This window comes from Pleurodeles waltl, chromosome 3_1, assembly GCF_031143425.1.
Source record: "Pleurodeles waltl isolate 20211129_DDA chromosome 3_1, aPleWal1.hap1.20221129, whole genome shotgun sequence".
NCBI classification, from domain to species: Eukaryota; Metazoa; Chordata; class Amphibia; order Caudata; family Salamandridae; genus Pleurodeles; species Pleurodeles waltl.
Genome location: NC_090440.1, coordinates 658,666,277 through 658,681,014, shown reverse-complemented (window position 1 = coordinate 658,681,014; position 14,738 = coordinate 658,666,277).

The following is a 14,738-nucleotide window of genomic DNA, read 5'->3' as shown; positions in this document are numbered from 1 at the left end:
GGGTCTTGTTTCGCACCATGCCGGTAATGGCCGCTTTCACCTCAGAGAACGTAATTGCCTGTCCCAGGGTCTCCGATTCTTGTTTCTATAGTGACGGGAGGGTGAGGTGTGATACGAATTCTTGGATGGCTGTCATAGACGGCCAAACTTTGCTCATTTATAGGTCTGTATAGTAGTTCCAAAATTCCTAATCAATTGCGCCTTGGCTGTAGACTGTTTGGACGAGGGTGTACCTAGCTCGACTTTGACTGTCCCTCTTTTCGCTGGGTTCCCCAACCATGCCAAGAGGGAGCTCGCTTGATCACCCTCCGTATGAGTCTGCACCAGATAAACTTTGTGATCATTACAGCGCAATCTTTCAACCCCTGCTGCTACTTTCTCTTGGGCTTCTATGGCCAATGTCTGGAGAGCAGGGTCAGCTGGACGTTTCTGCTCTAATGTCCTCAGCTCTTGTTCCGCTTTCTCTATGTCAACTAGCTACACACTATGATAGCTTCTTTACATCACACAATGTGACATGGGATGATAGTAACAAAGCCCATCTCAGCAGAGCATTAAACAATTTCTCTCAAACACGGCCTCTTCAGGACCAAAAACTTTAAATGAAATATCAGGTTGAACAACATAGGGCAGTACCCAACAAAGTAGACCATGATCATAAGAAATACCATAAAGGGACCAGCAGAGCTGTTTAAAGCTGCCAACCTACTGAAAACCATGAATTAGGATTCTCTTTCTTACATTTCTCCATCACCACACTGCTATGCGCTGAATCCCAAAACACAATAACCACACCTCTGTGATCATCACGCACATGGAAACACTTCCCACTTAGGATTCAAAAACACAAATACACCACCCAAACAAGCACATACCCTACACGGTGCAGCCTGCTGTCCATCTGGGCAAGCGCTTCAGTCATCCATATAGTGGTTTTAAGCACTATAAAAAATCTGCAGTACAATACAATCAGTGTCATGGTTAGCCTGCTTATTTATGTTTTAAAACAAGAACAGCTAGCCATCGTGATTACGTTTTTAAGCATTTAAATATTTTTTTATTTCAGGGTGAAGGTTCACTAATGAGTTATTATGTCTACCAGCCCAATACTGCATAATCCTAACCATGAGGGCCAATTTTAGAGGAGATTTCCATGATATAATGGAGGTCGCCTCTACCGGTTCGTGTCCCTTGAGTTACATTAGTTAACACCAACTACCGGAAAGCCTAGAAGGGCCTATATTCACCAACTTCTAGCGTGATTTTTACTTCACTAATAAGGAACTGCCTCTTTCTCTTTGGACTGTCTAAGAGACGTTGCTCTGAGCATGCCGGGTGAAAGCCTTTCAAAGAATTATTGCAAAGGCTCCAACATCTCTTTTGCGGTACACTGGGGAACCTAATTATCTCACTTTTTACTTAAGGAAAACCAGCTGCTTCCTGTTTGTATCATTAAATTATTTGGTTTCCAGTAAAAAAAGAAAGGAGCCATGGACGTCCGCGAAGCCTAGCGAAGTCACTGCCTGAGGAGGGAGCACAGAAAGGTGAAAAAAAACCATAGTTATGTTACATTTTAAGCTAGTGCCCAAGTGTGCTTTGTTGGCACACTTCCCCATCGAGGGAATAGCACGTTTTCTAACTTAATACAAATGCAGCAAATGTTCAGACTTTATCATCTGTACCGCTAGCCAATCCTGAATTGTCTGGTTCCTTTGACCCATTTAGCTAAAGTTTACGCACGCCGAGAGGTTCTAGGTTCTTGGTATCTGGCAGGAATTATTTCGGATTGGGCCTTTAATCATTAAATGGAAACAAAAAAAACAGAAATTCTCCAAGGTACCAGGGCGGCATAATGGATGTCCACTTTTCTGCACTTTTCTTCCAGGAAGCCGGGTCCTGAAAAGAGAATGTCAAATGATTTGCCATATACTTATCATCCTCTTACCTGTTTTGTTATCCATCACTCTCGATGAGACAACTGTTCAAAACAGTGTCCAGCCTTTTTGCAGCCGTGCCCTTAGCCTAGTTTGAAATTGCAGTGCTTGCGTTTGAAAATAATGTTTATCCCGCATTTGAAGAAAAAAATCCCTACACACCTCCAATTCTATGTCAGGCCAAAAGGCTTAAATTATGCTCCAGCCTTGCAGTTCTCGTCCGCGGAGCTTTCCCTCAAAGCCCGTTGTATTGTCCGAGGGGGCGTGCAAGTCTAATAAACATTGGAAAACTCAACACACAGTTCTCTATTTCTGTATTCCGACAATCATTGGTCCACATTAATTTTTCCCTTGCATTATACGTTTTATATATTATATGTTTTTGTGCTATTGTATATACTGTACCTAAGCATTCTTGTCAGGTGCAAACAATGGTTCCTGAGAGGCTGTGGAGGAGGAGCAAACGCTCCTTCGCATCCAGGTAGATCTCGTGGACGCAATTGACGCCTCCTTGCAGAGGGCAATTTCTTCAGCCTTGCAGCCCCCGAGTAAGCAAATCTTACAATTTACGGCAAGGTTATAACCCCGCAAGGGCAAAGGGAGGGACATTTGCCTCCTACTGACACTTGGGCACCCGTAAGGGTAAGAGTCTGGCAAAATCTGCCACCAAGGTTAGAGCAGTTTTACCTCACTCAGACACCTTTGAGAGATTGTGTGAAGCTTTCTTAAAAAGACGCCACAACACCCTTGACAATCAGGATCCAAATTTACAACCTGGGTTTACCCCTAATGGCGTTTCTTAAAGACAAGAATACTGGGAAAGATTCTGATAACTCTGATGGGGACTCTGGTGACGAACCAGGGCCCAGTAGACCCTGGCAACTGGAGTGCAGTGCCAAACGACCCAGGATGAATGATCAGGGTGAGACTACTCTGCAATAGGTAGATGGGGTGTGGGACATGGTAAATCGGGAGGACATTTATCATCCCTGCTCTGCTGACTGGATTCCCGTCAATAAAGTGGTGTTGTATGTGGCCAGTCGCATCCGTCAGCTTATGGACAAAGAGGTCCAGGGTTGTCTGAAGGTGGAATGTCCCGATCCTCATTGGCCGGAAAAGTTGTTTGTACCCCTGAGATTGACAGCAAAAGGGCATTGCTAGAAATTGGGTCTCTAGTTGGCTGTCAGCTTGCACCCTGTCCAAGTAGGGACCCTCCCTGTTGTCAGGGTGAGGGAGGTACACAGCTTTAATAACTACTGCTCACCCCCTCGGTAGCTTGGCACAAGCAGTCAGGCTTATCTTAGAGGCAATGTATAAAATATTTGCATAAACACAAACAGTAACATAGTGAAAACACCACAAAAGGACCCCACATTAGTTTAGAACAATAGCCAATATTTATCTACATCAAACAAGACGAAAATGAAGAAAGTCCAATGTACACAAGCAAAGATATGAATTTTTAAAGAAAAGAGTCTTAATCCATGGAAATCAATCGATGCGTTGTTTTAGCAAGGCATCCATTAAACCTATTATACATCGAAAATAATGCTGCATGGGTGAGCGTGCGCTGGAAAAGCAAGTAATGAGTCGATTCCTTGCTTGCAAGTGGGGCTGTGCGTCGATTCTTTCTCCGCTGGGCAAGCAATGCGTTGATTCTTTCCTTGACTCTTTCCTTGCAGGGAAGGAATGCGTCAGTTTCTGGACAAGCAGCCTCAGGTCCATGCGGTGATGAAGGTTTTGATGCCCAGAGTCGATGCGCGGAAAATTGCTATGCGGTGTACGAAGGTTCCACTTTGAGAATAGGCTCTGCATCGATTCTCCAGCCGTGAGGCAGGCAGGCACGGCGTTGAATTTTCGGATGCGGGACAGGCACTGCAATTGTTTTTCTGACGCACACACAGCATGGGTTTCCCTTGCAGGTTGCCAGCATCAACTTCTAAGGGCCCATGGACTGGATTAGGCACTACTTAGCAAGTCAGGATTCTCAGCAAAGAGCCCAGGCACTGGCAGATGAAGTCTTTGATGTCCCTGAGACTTCAGCACAGAGGGCAAGCTCAGTCCAAGCCTTTTGAGAAACTTCACAAGCAGGACTTCAGACAGCAAAGTCCAATCCTTTCCCTCTTCAGGCAGAAGCAGCAGCAGCAGGCCAGCACAGAAAAAAACAGACAGAGTGGCAGGGCCTCCTCAAGCTCTTCTCCTTGGCAGAGGTTCCTCTTGATCCAGAAGTAATCTAAAGTTGTGGGGTCAGCAGTCCAATACTTATACTCATTTCTGCCTTTGAAGTAGGCAAACTTCAAAGGATTGTCTTTGTAGTGCAGAAGACCCTGCCTCTTCCTTCCCTGGCCCAGACACACACTAGAGGGTTGGAGACTGTATTGTGAGAGGACAGGCACAGCCCTTTAAGAGTAGGTGACAGCTCTTCCCTCCCACTTTAGCCCAGGAAGACTCATCAGGATGTGCACACACACGTCAGCTCCCTTTTTGTCCATGTCTAGAGTGGAATCACAAACAACCCAACTGTCAGTCTGACCCGGATGTGTATTCAGCAGCCAAGCAAAGGCACAGAATTGTTAAGCAAGAAAATGCCCACTTTCTAAAAGTGGCATTTTCAAACAGACAAACTAACTTCACCAAAAGATGTATTTTTAAATTGTGAAATCAGAGACCCCAAACTCCAAATCTCTATCTGCTCCCAATAGGAAACTGCACTCCATAGACATTTCAAGGCAATCCCCATGTTAACCAATAGAGAGACGGGCCCTGCAATAGGGAAAAAAGAATTTGGCAGTATTTCACTATCAGGACATGTAAAACACAACAGTACATGTCCTACCTTTTAAATACACTGTACCCTGTCAGTGGGTTTACCTATGGTCTACCTTAGGGGTGACTTACATGTACTAAAAGGGACGGTTTGCACCTGGCAAGTGGGTACACATGCCAGGTTGAACTGGCAGTGTAAAACTGCACACACAGACACTGCAGTGACAGGTTTGAGACAAGTTTTACAGACCGTCTCATGTGGGTGGCACAATCAGTGCTGTAGGTCCACTAATAGCATTTGAGTTACATGCTCTGGGCACCTCTTGTGCCCTTCTTTTAGGGACTTACTAGTAAATTAAGTATGCTAATCATGGAAAACCAATTATCAATATAATTTGGACAGAGAGCACTTCCACTTTAGCAATAGTTAGCAGTGGTAAAGTGCCCAGAATATCAAAACCAGCAAAAATGAATTACAGCACAGGATCAAAAAACAGGAGGTCCGAAACTAAAAAGTACAGGGAAACCACGCCAAGAGCTCCCAGGTCTAACAGGCATCCCTTATAACTAAATTAGAGCCTGAATCTTCCTGAAAGTCCTGCTAGGACAAAGCATTGGAGATCTTGGGTCCCCTTACTAAAATTCTGGACATGGCGGAGGAAGTCCACAAGTCGGGCAATTTGATCAGTCCCACATTCCTATCTGTTTGGGCCCAGCAGGCGTTGTGCTTTTAAGGCAACTCCAAATGTGCGTTGTCGACCAAGCGCATGCACTCACTGCTAACTATAATCAATCTCAAACTGGGGGATCTGGTGACAACAGAAGTAGGAGCAGTGGCAGACGGGGGTCTCTTTTGAGATCTTTTCAATACAGAGCTGACCAAGTTTGTCCAAACCTTTTCTTCTCTAGATAAGGCACATCAATCAATATGTAAGGTTTTCAGCGAAAGGTTTTTGGAGGGGCTTGAAGAGGTAGGGTTACCCCTCGGCCATGCATATAATGCCACCCCCAGAAGTTTCAGACGAGACCCTCCATGCAGTGGCAGGACCAGAAGAAATTTTTCTTGTAGCAACAGCCTCGGTGGCGGCCACGGAGCCTTTGGAGTCAACAACGCCCATAGACAACCCTACGGTAAGTATTACCCCTTTTCCCTACATGAGGTGGGTGGCAGATTAATTGGGCGACAATCACAGGGGACACGTGGGTACTCCAAACAGTGGAAGGTTTTCATATAGAGTTCTGTGGCACTCTCCGTCAAGGCTGGCATCCCAAGCCCCTGGTTTTCTCATGGGAGGTTATGCAGGTGGTAGACCGAGAAGTGCACAACTTGTTGCAAAAAATAGTGATTGTCCCTATGATGCTTCATCCCAGAAGATTTGTCAACAATATCTTTCTAGTGCAGAAAAAAGGCAAAGGGTTCTGCCCAATCATCAACATGAGGGAGTTCAATGAACGGGTTGTGTACCAACACTTGAAAAATGAGGGTATCCACCTCCTTCGAGACATTCTGCTCCAAAACAAGTGGCTGGTCAGATTAGATTTGAAGGACACCTACCGCACCATCCTGATTTTCTCTCCCCACAGATGTTTTCTACAGTTTGACTAGAAGGGACACATTTTCTAGTTCACATGTCTCCCTTTCGGTTTTTCATCCGCGCCATGGTGCTTCACAAAGGTGTTGTGACTGGCCATGAAGTGGCTCTGCGCGGGAGTAACCAGGTGATCGTCTACTTAGAAGGCATTTTGCTGACGCATCAAGACTGGCACATCTTGGAGGATCAAATCCAATTGACAATCTCTCCTCTCCAGAATCTAGGTTTTATTTATCTACAGTCAGAAATTGGATTGTGTGCCCGCACAGAAACTGTTGATCTCTGGCTTCGAAATTGATACTTTGCTTCAGTCTCTGAAACTGCCCCAGAGGAAAATGCTCCTCATTCGCAGGGAACTGCACAAGACATTGAAGAGGGAAAAAGTATCTCTATGTCTTCTTTCCAGGATTGGAGGACTTCTTTCATTGTCTATTCCGGTGACCGTTATGTTACAGACCACTCCAGCACCAAAAGGCAATGTGCATTAGGAGGGGATTGACGTATGCCCAGGAGATCAGTCTTTCTAATGGCATAGCCATCTTTGTCACGACCCTGGATCTGATCATAGAATCCGAAGGGAGCTGTCAAGGATGGTGACCTTGTTGCGGATATTTTACCATAGGAGGACCATGGTCACAAAACGAGGAGTCTCTGCACATCACCTGTTTGAAGATTTATAGTTTGATGTCTGGAACAGAATGGGGTTTCATGCTCCATCCTCTTGAAGATGGACAATATCTAGACAGTGTGTTACATAAATTGCCTCAGAGGCACTCGCTCCAAGGCACTGGCAGACCTGACCACTGTCTGGCAAACAAGATATTGGTCACGGAGAAGTACTTACTGGGCCATTTGAATCAGACAGCGACCTGGCACACCCGACATGAGAGGGTCTCCAATGCCTGGAAGTTAGATAGGACTCTGTTGTGGAAATTTATGGACAGATGGGGTCCATGTCAGGTGGACCTTTTCACCTCTTGCTTCAATCATCAGCTACTCTGTTTCTTCAATTGGCACACAGATCCTCTAGCAGAAGTGGCAGATGCCTTCTTACAGGACTGGAGTCACTCACAGGGGTATGCTTTTTCTCCCTTATCAATGATCGCCAGACTCAAGGTGTTGGTCAGCTGACAGAAAATTGAGGTTATTCTGGTGACACCATTATGGAAATTTAAAGTCTGGTATTTAGTTCTTTTGGAAATTTCCATAGATTTTCCAATCCCACTTCTCAAGATTCAGCATCTTCTGACAGATAGTCGCAGCAACTTGCAGCAGTTGGTTCTGGAAGGCAATCTCTGACTGATGGCGTGGAGGATTATAAGGGATACTAGGATATCCCAGGCCTCTTACCACAGGCTGTGCTTCTTATTAAAAGAGCATGGGCTGACAGTACGATCAAGCGATATGATTCAGCTTAGCCCAGAATGCTAAACTGATGTTTGCGCAGGACCTTATTCCCGTGGGGTCAGATGTAGTTCACACTGTGAATTTTTTGTCAGAATTGGTAGGCGTAGCCTTGGCATACCGTACTATGTTTGTTGGTTGCCTATTTCAGCGGAATACTTGCCATTTCACAAACTACCAGCCGGCGAACATTCCCTTGTATGCAGACTGTTAAGAGAGATTTGTTTAAAAACTCCCCCGGAACATAGTTATTCATGTCTGTGGGATGTTAATGTGGTAATGCACCTGTTGTTATCTTGACAGGACAATGAATATCTTTCACAGATGGAATTGTCAGGTAAGTTGGCAAGGTAATTATGCCTGACTTATTGTACATGGGTTTCCGATGTGCTGGCGCTAGATATCACGGCGTGTATGTTTGACCCAGGAAAACTAAATCCAATTCCAGAATGGTTCATTACCCAGCCTTTCTTTCTCACTCAAACTGTGTGTGGTTCAGAGGCTCAGAGTGTATGAGACCATGATTGAAGAGTACCGTCCTGCTGGGCCGAAGCAAGTTCTCACAGCTATTAAGAAATTGTTCAAGCCGGTTCACCAGCTACTATCACACGTTGGGGGTGATGGGTATTACAAGAGGTGGGTATTGATACATCCTCCTTTAGGGCGCATTCCACGAGAGGTGCAATGGCATCAAAAGCCTTCTTGTTGGGGGTTCGCTAGAAGGATATTCTCACAGCTGCCGACTGGTCCTCTGACTCTACATTGAAGACGCCCAGTCCGGGGAAAGGGATCTCTGGTGGTCAGCCAGCTTTAAACTTGCATAATTTGAGCCTTCGGTCCTGACCTGGAATTTTCTAGCTAATGTGAAGGAAAGTATCAATTCTATGAAGGACACAGAGGTGAGGATTTTCCCTCCCAGTACTTCCTATTCAAAGGGCCCTCCCTCAATACTATGAGGATGTGAGGTTGAGTATTTTGGTTTATGTCACTATACTATTTGTAATTCAAACTTTTCTTTGCGTTAGCTAGGAAATTTTACATTCTGGACAGCCCTTGTCATTATCCAGCCACAGTACAAAGGGGCTCAGTCTGTGACCCATTAATGCTCCCAGAAATTCCCCTTCCCCTCCAGATTTACCAGTACCAGGGATATTGTAATTCAGTGTGGGGGAGGGAGAGAGTACCACGGGATTAAGAGTGGTGCCCAGAGCATTCACATAGAAATGAGGGATTTCTAGGGGTATCTGCAAAAAGCCCAAAATAGAACGAAATAGGTCTGGATTTAATGAGATAACACATGCAAGCAGCATGTATTTATGTCTACATTTGCATGTGTTAGCAAGTTCTGTTGGCTTTGGTGGTAATGGTAGCGGCAGTGATAAACACAGTGGTGGTAATGGTGATAGTGATAGTAATAGTGGTGGTAGCAATAGTAGTGTGGACGTGGCAATGGGAAAAGGTGGTGGCACGGCTAGTGATGGTGATAATGGCGATGATAATGGTGGTGTTGGCAAAGGTGATGGTGGTCCTGGAAAAAGCATTAAACGCAGTAAACAAAATATAAGATATATGTATGAGATCAAAAATGTACGTGCAAATATTGAGTGGTGTTTTTTAAGAAAAGTAGTCCTGCATACATTCCAAAGGAAGCACTCCAGAGATGGAAGGATACATCAAACAGCCAACAACATTTGGTGAGAGATCCAACAGCCAACAGCATTTGGTGAGAGAGTAAGACTCTTCTGAGTCTATGGTATACATAGTTTTACAAAATAACCACAGAAGTAAAGATCTGCCTGCAGAGGAGCAGAAATGGTAAGTATGGCTATAGAAACACCCCACAAAAATGCACGTGTAAAGCAGAACATGCCAGAGACTAAAACAAATAAGAGCAGCAGTATCTCTGTGTGGCCCCAATAAACCACAATTCCAATTCGAAAAGGTTTGCTTGCAGAAACGTTTAAAAGTGCTAATTGGATAGTCTTTTCCTATTAGTAGGGTTACATTTGATGACTGTGGTTTTCAGAAAGTGAATATGTTACTGTGTTAGTATATAACATAACAGAATACATTTCAAAATGTTGGGAAGTGGATATAAGTATGCAGCTAACCAAGCTTTATCTTTCAATATCAATGTTTAAATGTAATTATTTACCTTGATTCATTAGTGCTACACTGCACCCCAGAGGCTTTAAAATTAAACATACAAATGTACGTACAGCTTTAAAAAACAAATACATGTAACATAATTAATAAATGATATAATTGCACAGCTGATTGTACCGCTTAAAACACAGATACAGTAGGTGTACCAAGCCTCTTGCCTAAGGCCGTTCCACACTCTTCAAATTGGGGTCACGTACTGTTAGATGGGAAGCTGTTCGAAACGCAGGCAGGTCATGCCTTGAGGGCTGAAGTCAATTATGGCTATTGACATTAGAGACCAACCAAGTACACAAAAACTGCCAGAAACAACTGAATGAAAAGTCGTCAATGGTGAAACTTTGTCAGGTAGGGCTGCATAAACGACCAATACTGGAAAGGGACTTACAGAGAATAAGATCACAATTTCTTTCCCGATGCCTCTAACCTTTTGACCATGGCCCCATGTTGTGGCCAATCTTTCTCCCCCTATTATTTTCGGCCCAATTAGTTGTAACCTCCATGATTTTACTGTCCCAATACTGTGGACAATTATTGCAGTCACTCGGAAAAGAACTGTTTGAGGAATAATGTCCACAAACACAGTGCTGATTGGGGAGTAGAAAGGTTATAACTCCTCTGTCGCTTTTAAAGTGTTTTGCATGTAGTGTCAGATGTCAGCTAGCGTTACATTTGGCAAAGTGAACAAATGAAAAAAAATGATTGATGTCTTCTCTCTACTCCCCAAAGATGATCATCAAGTTGATTTTGTTGCGAGGCTAGAAATAATAGCTTAAAACATCCTAAGGCACACATTTTAAAGCTGTAATAATTATTAATAGTGCTGTCTTTGCCACATACCCTTCAGAATTAAATTGCATAATTTTCTGTAACACAAACAAGGTAATGTTTTACTTTGCCAATTTTTCAACACAGTTGTTTCACATCTCCAGTCTGGACGCCTTACAGATTCTCACTGGGCTGTAGATACATGAATCCAGGCCAAACGTCTTGCTTTCAACATTCAAATATGGAACACAAGGAAATTGAAAAATTCAGTGGAAAACAAACTGAATAGTCAGTATGGCAGGCTAAACTGCAAGCCTCTTTTGTGGGGCAAAGTGCATTGACATAAAACCATAGGCGAGAAACAAACAAATTCAATGTAGCTTTTCTTTTAGAAATATTTCTACCTCTGTCTATGTCAATACCAAGGACAACCCCCGTTATTGACGCCAAGACCACCACTGTCCCAACCAAGACCATCTTCTGGTTCTCCTTCACAGAGGCCTTCAGTAGATTGACTCCATCGCCTTAATAGGAAAACAGTGCCACTTTCTTCGGCGTCTGCGTAGGTAAGGGCTTACTCACCCACCAGAGATGTAATGCCTCTGTTTAATTTGTCACCTACTTGGTCTCCATTGAGGAGGAGACTCCATGAAAAAGCACGAGATCCAGCTCTCCTAGAAGGTTTTGGTCTTCTCCAAAGCATCATAAATGCTGTAGTGAGAGGTCAAGTTCTCTTTGGACCTCTAGGAAACGAGGCATCTCCCTTTCAAGTTCATCTTATACTGAAAACCGCTCATCTATCAAGGACTACTCTCTGACTTTATTTGACTCCCCTCCTATAGGAATATTGCCGGTCGATGACAGCAATGACGTTAATGAGACAATAGTAAGTAAAGCAGCAAAGTTCAACATTGTAAGTCACACTCCTGCCACCACTATGTCGTTTTTTCAGACACAACATCACAGGGCATCATCTAGAACCTTACTGCATTTGGTTCTATGGGGGTCATTCTGACCCCGGCGGTCTCAGACCGCTGGGGCCAGGGTCGGCGGGAGCACCGCCGACAGACCGGCGGTGCGCCGCAGGGCATTCTGACCGCGGCGGTTCGGCCGCGGTCAGACAAGGAAAACCGGCGGTCTCCCGCCGGTTTTCCGCTGCCCTACAGAATCCTCCATGGCTGCGGAGCGCGCTCCGCAGCCATGGGGATTCTGACACCACAGGATGGCGGTAGGGGGTGCCGCGGGGCCCCTGGGGGCCCCTGCAGTGCCCATGCCCATGGCATGGGCACTGCAGGGGCCCCCGTAAGAGGGCCCCACAAAGTATTTCAGTGTCTGCTATGCAGACACTGAAATACGCGACGGGTGCCACTGCACCCGTCGCACCTTCCCACTACGCCGGCTCAATTCTGAGCCGGCGTCCTCGTGGGAAGGTTGATTTGCCCTTGGCTGGCGGGCGGCCTTTTGGCGGCCGCCCGCCAGCCCAGGGCAAATCCCAAAATACCCTCAGCGGTCTTTAGACCGCGGAGCGGTATTTTGGTGGGGGAACTTCGGCGGGCGGCCTCCGCCGCCCGCCGAAGTTAGAATCAGGCCCTATGTCTTTTGGAACCAAAACACAACTATTTGTCTCTCCATCATCAGCAAGATTTCCTACTACTAGGCTGCTGAAAAAATATGAAGAGTCAGATCAGGAACCTCTTTTCCTTAGAACTGATGCACCTCCTGACTCTGTCATTGTGTCTAGCAAGAAAATTGCATGCCTTTGCAATTTTCTCCACTCTTACTCCAGATAGGGAGAGCAAGTGGATGGACTCAGTGGCACGAAGATGTGTGGCACAGCAGCCACTTGCTTGAAACCAGCAAGTACTGCATCCTCTGTCTGTGATCTCTAGAAGTCATTACAGAGGTTTACTCAAAGAACTGCCAAGAGAGGACAGGCATGATTTTCAAGAGATCCTTCAGGAGGAAGCAGTGTTGTCAAACCAAGTTATGAGCGTTGCAGCAGATTCCTCAGACGTATCTGCTTGTGCATAATGCTATGGAATTTTTCTCAGGTGCAGTGACTGGCAGAGACCTACAGGGTTGGAACAACAAGCCCAGAAAGGATTTAGAACCTTTTGCTTTCAGGCAATTCACTTTTCGATTTGCATGCAAATGTTGACTTGGTTCAGAAGAAATCAGAAATGAACACTTTAAAGTGAGAAGGTCTTGAAAAGAGGAAGGAATACACAAGGAGCTTTAAGCCTTATGATAAGAGGTATTTCCAACAGGTTTTAAATCATTCAATGGCAACCACAGCAGCCTGTTAACCAGAGAAGGCCTTCGAAAAGCAGAAGAGGCCTGCAGACATCAGTGGTCCCACGTAAACTGCCCCCAAAACAATGAGATCCTACCTCCCTCCTCTCAATTAGTTACTCAGATGGGAGGAAATATCACAAATCATCTGCAAGAGTGGCAGAATAAATAGAGACAAATGGGCCTTGAATATTGTTCAGAATGGATTTTCACTCAAGTTCAAGTCTCCTCAACCTGTTGCAACATTCAGTGCCTGGTGTTCTCTCTCCTCCTTCACTCTCTTAATCTCTCTTTCCTGCAAATACTCATTCTGCAACACAGCTATGCCTCAGACGCAGTATTCTCTTGCCCCCCCCCAGTGCCTTCTGAATGAAATTTACAAACGTGAAAGTCAAAATGAAAATGAACATAATTGTCTCCTCTATTGTTTTGGGTTTGATGTTCAACAGCCGGCTGCAACTATAAATACCCCTTCAGACATTCTCTGTCTTCATAACCTGGCACAGTAACTAGCCACAATCTCCAGTTCCCCAAAGAACCCAAGAGAGGCAGGAATTACGGAGATACATCACTGGCCTTTACAGAAAATGGTTTAGAGGTTGTCTTTCGGCCCCATCAGTATGAATTCTCTAAATTCTCTAAAAGTTAAAACCTTTATGATAAACTCCTGTATGTGAGGAACATAATAAAGCCTTCCTAGGTGATACAACAAACTTTATTCTTCTCCTTTTTATAGGGTGTGGCAAGAAAGAAGCTTTCTGAGGGTTGTTCCCATTTTCGAACTACCAGAGGGCAGATAACATGGAATGCAAGATACACTTGCTTGGTTAGATAAAACATGACTGTGATACTGTCTCTTACATATACACCCTTCTCTGAACAAGGGGGAGAGAAGATAGTGTACCTTAGAAAAAGGGCTTTTTACTGATGGAATACATAAATTGGTGCGCAGAAAAGTTTACATATCGCGTATATGAAACTGATCAGCTGTCAAGCTATTAACGCCACAAGCCATCTAGCACAGCTCCAATTAATTGGATTTTCTTAAAAGGAAAACATTTGAACTATGCCTGCTTAATTAAAACCCTAGTTCATCAAAGATATGACAATCATATAAAGATTTTTGTGTGCCAGGTGATAGAGCGAACCGTAGTAACAATTTACCTGTGTTCGGACGCTCTTTAGGCCGATGAATCTTTTGACTAAGTGGGAACTCTCTGTACTCTTATTCGATCAATTTCCTGAAATCAATAATCAATAACGAACATAAGCAATACCTTGATCAACATAACACTTAACGATTAATCCAGAATACATTTCGGCGAACCCTGACCTTTCAGTCAGGAATAACCACACCAATTTATTGCAAAGTTAGTGAATTTATTTCCCTATATTAACAAAGCTAGCACGATATAGATGTGTCTCAACACCAAATGATAAACATAAATGAACATTAATAGCTGTCCATAACGTCGAAACAAGTGTAATCTATGTAGCATTTGAATCACAAGGCATTCGATAATAGCAATGCAAAGCACTAATACGATAATCTGTAATGAACTAATTGCGTACATTTAGGCCCTCATTCTGACCTTGGCGGGCGGCGGAGGCCGCCCGCCAAAGTCCCGCCGTCAGGTTACCGTTCCGCGGTCGAAAGACCGCGGCGGTAATTCTGACTTTCCCGCTGGGCTGGCGGGCGGTCGCCTTCAGGCCGCCCGCCAGCCCAGCGGGAAAGAGGCTTCCACGATGAAGCCGGCTCGGAATCGAGCCGGCGGAGTGGAAGCTGTGCAACGGGTGCAGTTGCACCCGTCGCGTATTT